At 41.6% G+C, this 9,435-nt stretch overlaps 1 long non-coding RNA gene across 1 annotated transcript; it reads left to right on the top strand.

The window, feature by feature from the left end:
- Positions 1 to 1,804: 1,804 nt before the first annotated feature.
- On the top strand, positions 1,805 to 5,623 carry LOC133206758 (uncharacterized). Its single transcript, XR_009723867.1, has 2 exons — positions 1,805 to 2,176; positions 2,483 to 5,623. It is a non-coding gene; the product is annotated as an uncharacterized LOC133206758 (long non-coding RNA).
- Positions 5,624 to 9,435: the final 3,812 nt, after the last annotated feature.

A 9,435-nucleotide genomic window follows, 5' to 3' on the forward strand; every position in this document is an offset into this window, starting at 1 on the left:
GTCAGCTGCATGGTTTTACAGTGTAATCTCTTATCAGTCAGTACTGTGAAATTAGGCTTTAGAAGCTGACTTCTCTCTGGTTTCTAAACTCATCAATGAAGTAATTGGTCAAAGAGCTTTTGAAGAATATTCATTTTGGTTTTGTATGGAGCTTTAGATCTATTTAAAAACGTTGTCGTGTGAGTGCTTTTTTAAAAGTAGTTTCAATTAAAAAACGTAGCTTCAATTAAAAAATGTACCTTCAATTAAAAAACGTAGTTTCACTACAGTTGTAGTTATTACTGCATATATAGCATACATCTAAAATAAGCTGGTATCTGTGTGGAGAATAGTGTTGTTAACTAAGCCTGTTTAGAAATTAAAGTATAAAAAAACTGTTTGCATTAACCCTTGCTCAAAATCCCATACTTTGAAAAAGCCTCTTAATGACTTCCCCAGGGCCAAATTAACTTCTGAGTTCTTACAGCAGAGTCACTAAGAGCAAGTACAGCAAATTTCATTCTATTACACAGCATTATTTTAACGCACATTTGTTTTTCTAAGATGTCTCTATATTGCCATGTTGGATTAAGAAGCAACTTCTAAATTTTGATATATTGATACTCAAGGCACTTTTTAGCCAGACAAAAAGGAAAAAAAAAAAGAAGCTGACCAAGTAATACCAAACTTCTATAAAGTATCATGCCAATTTACAATGCTTACAGACTTAAAGCAAGTTTCAGGGCTTGTAGAGTTCTACTTTAATTATCAAATACATTGTCATCTTTGTTTCTCTGAGTTTACTACTATTCCAGAAATACAGTAGTTCATGAGGGGTGGCTCATGACTGGTGCACTCTCTGAGCATATTTCTAAGTCTTGTTCCTTTAATCTCCTATTCAAAAGTCATTTAGGTACATATAGAGAAAAGGGATATTGGATATCTTGTACATCTGGTGAGAATTGCAGAAGTGCTTGTGGGGAGGATCTTTGAGGCTAATTTTATATTTTAGTTTGTGAAGTAATATCAAAGTTACTGCACACAACATCCCTGGAGACACCCGTGGCTCCAAACTTAACAAAATGCACAATGCTTGTCTGGCAGAATGGGAAATAGGGCTTAAATTCAGTTCAAGCCTCCAGAGAAACAAATTCAAAGTGTTAGTTTTTTCCTGATACAGATGAGGTGTTCTAGAAACAATTCTGAAACTTCTGCCACCTCTACTCACACCTTAAACAAAACAGCACATAAAGAAGCTGGTCACCTGTAAAAGAGGGTTTTCTATAGACTTGGTGGCTTCCCAGGTGCATGGGTGCCTCCTATGAAGCAGGAAGAGAAGACCTGTGACTGAGGATGGAGTGGGAACTGGGATTTCCCCTGTTTAGATTACCCTAAACTACTGCAAATACCATGTGATGCTGAGAGTTTCTTTTAACACTGATTAGAAACGACGAGAATTACCGTCTCTTCAGGGTTGTGGCTAACTGATAGACTGCATTATTTTAGCACAAAACCAGTGTTGTTTAAGTAGCTTAGGTAGAAGTTTAAAATTAATACTTTAAACTAGTAACTTGGTGTAGGAACACTTTCCTTCATTCTGTAGTTTACTGGTAAAATTGGGTGAGCCAATATGGCTGCACCTCTTGGTATCTTCCCATCTTTGTCTTGCCAGACATGATAGGCACCAGATGACAGTTTTCTCAGAAACCTCCTAGCTTAATGGTGCTAAGCTTACAGTCATGTAAGTGAGGTGTTTGAAGGTCATTCTGTAGTGCAGTACTTCCCAGTAAGCAGGACAAATTGCACCATTGATGCATCTACAGTCAGTGAAGAGAAATAGGCACTGATTTATGGAATTGGGTATTTTTTGGTAAGTCTTAGTTGTGTTTCTATCTGATCATTAGATACTTTCACAACACAGGAGCTGGCTGCTTTCTTGCTACAGGAGAGCAACTGGGGAGTATCTCTGCTTCAGGTATCTGCTTTTGGTGTTAGTAGTTTCCTGTACCTTGTGCTTGTTTATTTTATGTATTAATGTAGTTGCAGCTTGGATCACCTGATCCAGATATAGTATAAATTGTTCTTTTCCACACACCCCATTAGGCGTGTTCGGGTGGTGTATGCGGACTTGTTAATGCACAATAAGCGTATGCTTCAGCTTGCATCATAGTGACGTGCAGAAGACCTCTTAAGTGAGGTAAGCTGATCAGGAACAATACTCTTTTGCTTCATAATAAATAAATAATTCAGGAGCAAGGATTATTCTTTGCATTCAAACACCGTCGTAGTCTGTTGTAACTTTGGTGTGTAGACAAATTCTGCTGAGCCTTATCTTCAGGAGCAACTTGGGAAAATTTAGAGAAATCAAAGTTGTGTAAATTATAATTTAAATAAATTAAAGGATTAAGTTACAGACCATTCTGTCATCTGCAAAACAATTTAATGCATATAAAAGCATTCATTTAACCTCTGAATGTGATACCTAATTTTTATCTCTGAGAAGATGAGTTTCGAGAATCTGTTCTACAAAGCCAGGTGATCATAACACAAATAGTAATCTGGTAAGTATTTAGCCTCAGAGTCTGCTTCTGTCCATTACTTCTTTAAACCCAAGTTTTCCAAGTACAGAAGCTTTGGGGCTCTGCTCGATTTTCCACTGCTGCCAAGTTCATACCCCACAAACAGGAAATAAAACTGTCTATCACAGAGGTAAGGTCTTCTAACAGCCCAACCCCCAAAATAGTGAATTGGGCAGAACTGGTCAATGAGAGCACCTGATTTAAGGTGCACTTTGTCATGAAGATCCTAACCCTAAATTCCAGATGGTTAGTCACACAGCTGCTCCCCTCCCTTGCAAAAAAAAGCTGGGAAGTCTAGGGACAGTTCTCAGCAAAGTTAGAAGTGTAGATACACAAAACCCCCAAACCTGGTATCCTTATTAGCCTGTCGTGTTTCAGCCTGGCCATTAAATGCTGTTGTATGTAATGACAGCAAGTATGGCTCTGTCATGCCATCAAAGAAATGAAGAAATTAATACTAGCTTTATTTAAGCATAGTTTAAGTGGACAACCCAAATATTTAAAATAATTTTAGAAATAACATTCCAGCTTACATACTTGTCTATCTGCTTAATGCTGACAGTACACAAACAATTCATTTCTTCCACAAAAAAAAAAGCTTTTGAGCTAAATGATGAATGGGCGGAAGCCACGACTGAGTTGTTTGTGTGTGTCTGTGGAGAAGTTAAATTGGCAGGATTGGCTTCCTTCTTCCTAAGCAGCGCAATGGTAGCTCTTAGCCAAGGAGCTGTAATGTATTTTGGAAAAATGAAACCTTTAAACACATCGCTGGCCATACAGGCTGACCAAAATTCCTTCAGTGTTATCCCGTTTTGACTGACAGCATTTTGGCAAACTGTGTGTCTGGGCCCGTGTCTATGGGTAACTGCGGCCTTGCTTTCCTAATCCAGTTATCAATAAAAGCTGCTGTGGCAGCAATATGTAGGGAGTAGGTAGAGCTAAACCATTAGGAAAGCTAATAGCTGTATCTGGGGACAGGTTTTTAGCAGGAGAGGAAGAATGGGGTGCTAAGATGGCTCTAGGGATCTCCCCTCTATACCCCGTGCTAGCAGCTTCTGTTACAGCGTGTGTGTACACGCAGCGTCCAGCTCGTGTGCTGACATCCAGCCCTTCTCATCGCAGCTGCAGGCAGCCATAGTCCTGAGCTCATCTATGAGGGCTTGTCTACACACATCTGCTCAGAAGTTATTCTGGAATAACCACGTTTAAGTGTGTGCCTATGTTTGTATGTGTGTGTGTGCCTTTATATTTTTCAATATGCATAAACTGTTTCAGCATAACTCAAACAAAAGCAATGCTTTGGAGTAAGAAGTTCTGTGCTCTGAGACTTAGTTGGGACTAGCCAGAGCATTTTGAATGCCTGTTGTACTCTCATCTGCATCAGCTGTCACGTCTAAATGAGCCCTTGGAAGATAATTACAAACTTTCACTGGGACGAGTCCACTTAAGCTATGGATAAGCAAGGTTAGCTTAAACTTGTTTTCTTAACGAGCAAGAACAGTTTGATCCACTGTTCAGAACAAACCTTACTCTATAGAAGTTAAGTCTTTGAATACATCAGTAATTAATGGGCAGGAGGAAGTGTGATTAGGATGTTAGGTTTTCCTGCCACACTCAGAGCCAGGAATGTTAACCTTTTCAGCTGTTTTAGAAAGAAGCTCCTGGCTAGTTAAACTTCTGCATGTAAGGTAAGTAGTTTCATGTCAACAGCAGGATTGGAGGAGAGGTTGGAATTAAGGTCTCCTAAATATTTCCAAATCAAGCTAGTGCCAGTGCTCTTTGTTTTATGGGTATCTGCACAGAGGTTTCATCAGCAGTTCTTGTCTTCTTACTCCTACTAGTTCAACCTCACTTCTGATAGCAACAGTGGGAGCCCTAATGCAGAGACGGCTCTGAGGGACCAGTGTTTCCTCAAGGCCTCTGCTTTCCCAGGGCTTGCCTGTGAACTGCAGTGCTTGAAATGTTGAGGACTGCCAGCTTCTTGGCCAGCAAGTGCTCACAGTGGTGGGAAATAAGCATGAGGCAGATGAGACCAAGGCTTCCAGTGGAGGGCTCACAAAGTAGAACAGTCCAGCAAAAACACTGATGCATGGATTTTCTCATCTCTCACTCATATCCACTGTCCAAACAACCTGATAAGAAATGCCAGCTTTTCCCGGCTTGCAGTGACTCAAAATAAAAGTGAATTCAACAAGTGCTCTCAGTATTTTATTTCTGTACTTACAGAAGTGACCACTTCTCTGGTGGTTTAACTAACAATTTCTACATTTAAAAATCACGTGTGACTCCTATAGTACATCCTCTGTTGCCATGTGCACTTTGCAGGTCCCATGGCTAAACTGGACTGAACTACTGCTTGAGCAACCTGGATTTTCAGAACCACCACAGTATTCCTCAGAAATTCCCAGTTTACCCCTGTGACATCTTTATTTCATGTAGCAAACTAGAATAAATGAAGCAATTAGAAGATTTGTGATTGTCCTTACTGGAGGGGGGAACAAGCTAAGCTCTCTGCAATAATGCCAGGTCCATGAAGAGGTTATAAGCTTTGGGAATAAGTTTTTAAAAATAATTCAAACTGTATTTTAATGTGGCGACCTTATTTATAGACCAGGCAATTCTGAGCCACAGCTGTTGGCGAGATGGTGTTTTCTTAAGGAAACAGTTTATTTCTCCTTTACTGAAAGAGATCAGTAGTAACTTTCACCAAGCTACTGTCCAACTTGGGTTACAGCTGGGATGGGACAGGGACTTGAAGAAAGTTGTGTCCAGGTTCTCCATTCCTGGAAAAGATGCAAGATTTTAGCTGAAATCAGCAAGGATGATAGACTTGGAGGTGAGAGTTCCCAGAGTCTCCAACAAGCAGCTTTGAACTTTCTGTGGCTTTTTTGGTATGATAAATATTTGCAGTCCCCTGTGAAGGTTCTCCTCTGAAGATCATCTAATAGGAGTGGTCAGGTCAGCCAAGGTAGCCCCTTTTTATTGAAGGGGCAAAACTGCACATGAAATTCCACAACCATTGAGCTTGTGAGACCCAAGTTTCTTGTTTTCTCAAAAAAACCAAACCCACCCATATTTTCATTTTTGCCTTCCTCCTGATGCTTGAAGGATCAGATGTGGGGATGCTGTCAGTGTTCCTGGGATTCACCTTGGGAAGCCAAGCCTTTGTTATTAAATATCTGGAATTGGACCTAAAATGATTCTCTCACTGGGGACTCATAACACAATCTGCTGCCTTGAAAATTCTTACACAAAACAGCCTGTGGGACCAGGATGGCTGGGAAGCAGAGAAACTAATACAGCACTCTGGGCCTGGGGGAGCAAGGCAGAGCAAAAGCTAAAGCCCCACTGGGAAATTCATTAACCACAGCTCCTACAGCTGCTGTAACTTCCTGTTCTGTCACTGTCTGGAGTTTTTCCTCAAGTCCCACTCCCTGAAGACAATTCCAGTGTCATGGTCAGGACTCTGAGGTTTCTCACCTGCCAAGGTGCTGCTTCCTCCCCTCTCCTCCTTGCTGGGGGTGACAGGTCTGACCCCAGGGGGTGCAGGAACTGAACTGCATGGGCAAAGCAAGGGCTCCCCATCTGTCGAGTCACTCTCATGAGGGGAAAAAGGAAGTTATTTACCACTCTCTTCTTGCTTTTGCTTCTCTCCCATCCTACACCAGGAAGTCTCAAGTGCCCACAACAACACAGGAGAGAGAGTTACCACTTGCAGGCTGGCCCATGCATGGGGGTGATTTTTGTAGCCCAACCTTCTGTGCTGGAGAAGTTGGCCCTTGAGCTGTTGTGCTGCATTGTCTGCCTACAGGCCTATGAAAGAATCTCTAGCCCTGGAAAAATTAAACACAAGGCCATTAGAAGAGAACACATATCCTAACACCCATTTCATCTGGCAGAAGGAGACAGCAAGGTAATATAGTGCATGAATAGGAGTTTACATAGGTGGTTAAGAATCTCTGATCCCTTGGGCAATGTGGTCTCTCCAGGTAGCTCCAGTGCCCCCATGGGCAGTTGTTTTCTGTCAAGCACCTTTGACTTCTTGCCAGGTAGGAGCCAGTTTCACATGCAGCTTTTTCAAACAGAAAGGCTCACACATGGAAGACCCTTACTCCTTAAAAAGAACAAAGTAATGCATCGTTTGCTGAAACATGGAGACAAGTCCTTCCCTGCCCCACCAGTACCCTTTGAACATCATGTCATACCCACTGGTGCTGTCAGCCATGTGCAGTGGTACCCTCCAGGAGTGGCTCCAGATCTGTATCTGTATCTGTACCTGGTTGAACTGCTTACTTTTCAATGATCATGCTAGTTAGGCCAGATCTGTCACTTGAAGCCATTCAGCAAGGCTCCCATTCAAATTAGTGGGTCTCACTGGGAAGTGGAGTCTTTCTCTGCTGAAATTGCCACTGCTTGTGTGCCAGCAGCAGCAGAACAAACTCCAATGATTTCTCTAGTCCAGACTGCTGCCGGGTCATCCAATGAAAAGGCAGCAAGAGAAATCTATTTTCAACCTGGTGTTCCATGAAAGGGTCCTACTGCTTTTCTGTCATACGGCTTTGCCTGTTCTGTACCAGTGCTGAGATCCCTGTCTCACAGTAACCCAGCCATGAACTCAGGCTGCAGCATCCCAGTCAAGCAGAATTGCTGGAGGACAACTGAGATGCAAAGGGGAGCAGATATAAAGCTTGCAAGAGACACTTCTCAAACAGCTCTGTGTAGTAGTACTGAGTCTCCAGTCATTAAATCACTGTCCACTGTACCTGTGAGCATTCCACTGCATTGATCAGGCTACAGATTCCTGGTAAATATTGTTATCTGGATCTCACAATTACTGGAAAAAATGGTTTTCATGTCAAATTACTGGATCATCTTTTTTCTTTGCAAATCCTTGGTGCATGAGTACCTCTGCCTTCTTCTCCAGATAGTTATGCTGTGTTAGATCAAACTGTAGATTTTAATCCTGGTCTAACAGTTCACTTGGAAACTTCATTTAACTACTAAAACTGCTTCACATGGCAGATCTGTGGCTGTCTAAGCAGTGTGTGCCCTTGCAAAGAGCAGTGGTTATTAGCCAGCGCCGTTCAAGACGAACTGGCATTTGAAAACAGAGCTCAAACACAGAGAAACAGAATCTACCGTGCATGAAAAGCAGATCCAGCACACAAAAACAGCCCCCTTGTTCTTAAATCTGTATTTTGAACTGACTTTCAACCAGGTGTTTCCACTTTAATTTGATCCCAGGCATTCCTAGAGGTGATGTAAGATCCAGATCCACAAGGTAATAATGAAGTCAAGAGTTGAAAAATTATCAAGGCCTAATCTGGCAATTTAGTCCCTTGTAAATCATTGTGGTTAGTTATTGCAGGGCCATTCTTACCAACCAGGTTCTCTCGGGACTTCGCATTAACTTCGCCACCTGTTTGACTGTCAAGGAGATAAATTTCCTTGAAGAGAATCTTCCACTCCTGACTTTATTTATGTCTGGAAGGAAGAGGATGGATTGACTGGGAAACTTCAACAGCAACGGTCTGCATATGCTGAATCAGGGAGTGATGCAATTCCTTTAGTCTGTTTGATATTACATATAAGGTCCCAAAATGAAACGTACAGGATTAAGGAATTCTTCTGGCCTGTTTGCTGGATGGAAAGCTCTAATGAAATGTAGTCAATTGCTGCATTTTCTATTTTTTTTTTAAACAATGAGACCCAAAAGTCAAAATATCACAGCAGAGCTGCTCTGTAACTTAACAGTGCATGTCTTTCAAAGCACCTGTGCACTCAGCGTCCCAATGGCTAATACCCAAATAGTGTATCAATGAGTTTAAAAAAGCTCTTCTACTGGGAGACAAATAAAAAAATCCCCAGGATAATAAATATAGCTCAGTGGGATGGATCCTTCAGCAAACTGCCTGGGTTACAGGAGCAAACCATGTGAGAACTTGTAGGCTCTGAGCAGCTCGTGCCTTGAATAAAAGATAAAGCAAAATACTTTCATGAGCTCAAGCCAGAGACTTCCACACAAAGCATAAGCTCAAATTGCTGCTCAGGTTTTTTTCTTTTTTTTTTTTTTGTTTTCTTTTTGAAAGTCCTTTGAAACAACTGAAACTTGAGTGGACTACAAGTAAAGAATAAAAAAGAGATTTTAGCTTTAAAATCTGTTAATTCGTGCACATACCAGTTGCTTTTGGCAATATTTTCTTCAGTTTCTTCAGTTTAAAATGATATAGCTTACAGTGTGGGCTGTATAGTATAGATACTGGGTATGGACACACACATGCACACCACAAAACTCATCCTCTCCTCCTCTCATTCAGTATCCGGAATCTGCATCCAAACCACATGGCTTATTCTGTATAAAATCTGACCACATGGCAAGCAGTTTTCTACTGCTTGCAGCAGTTTTGCATATATTTATCATAAGTGCTACTATATTAAACCCGGCAAATTGGTGCTGCCTCTGCTTAAAGGAAAGAAAATGGCTTCAACAGCTTCTTTACCCATTGGTGTTCTTCACCACACAAAGCAGGTAGTGTAAAGAAACCTTTTACCTGTATTCACACGTTTCCTAGGCTTTTCAGAAGTATTTGTTTTGTTATTCTGTACTCTTGGAGACCGCTGGCAGTGGTGGAGGGGAGGCTGTCCTCCACTGGCATGAGGGCAGAAAGCTCCTTGCTCCTCCAGGCTGATTTACCTGTCAACACAGTGAGAATAACCAACAAGGTGCTCTTTACCATCAGGGGGTTTCCAATATTGATGAGAAGGGCTGGGAGGGAACATGCTTTCAGCCATAGAGAAGTTCTGTATTGAGAGACATAATCTAAGGAACAGATCGGTGGGGAGAAACTGGAAGAGCTCTGGAAGATGCTGTGAGTAA

This window comes from Neopsephotus bourkii, unplaced genomic scaffold, assembly GCF_033783945.1.
Source record: "Neopsephotus bourkii isolate Nb327-2 ecotype Australia unplaced genomic scaffold, CSIRO-AGI_Nbou_v1 NB_1820, whole genome shotgun sequence".
Classification (NCBI taxonomy): domain Eukaryota; kingdom Metazoa; phylum Chordata; class Aves; order Psittaciformes; family Psittacidae; genus Neopsephotus; species Neopsephotus bourkii.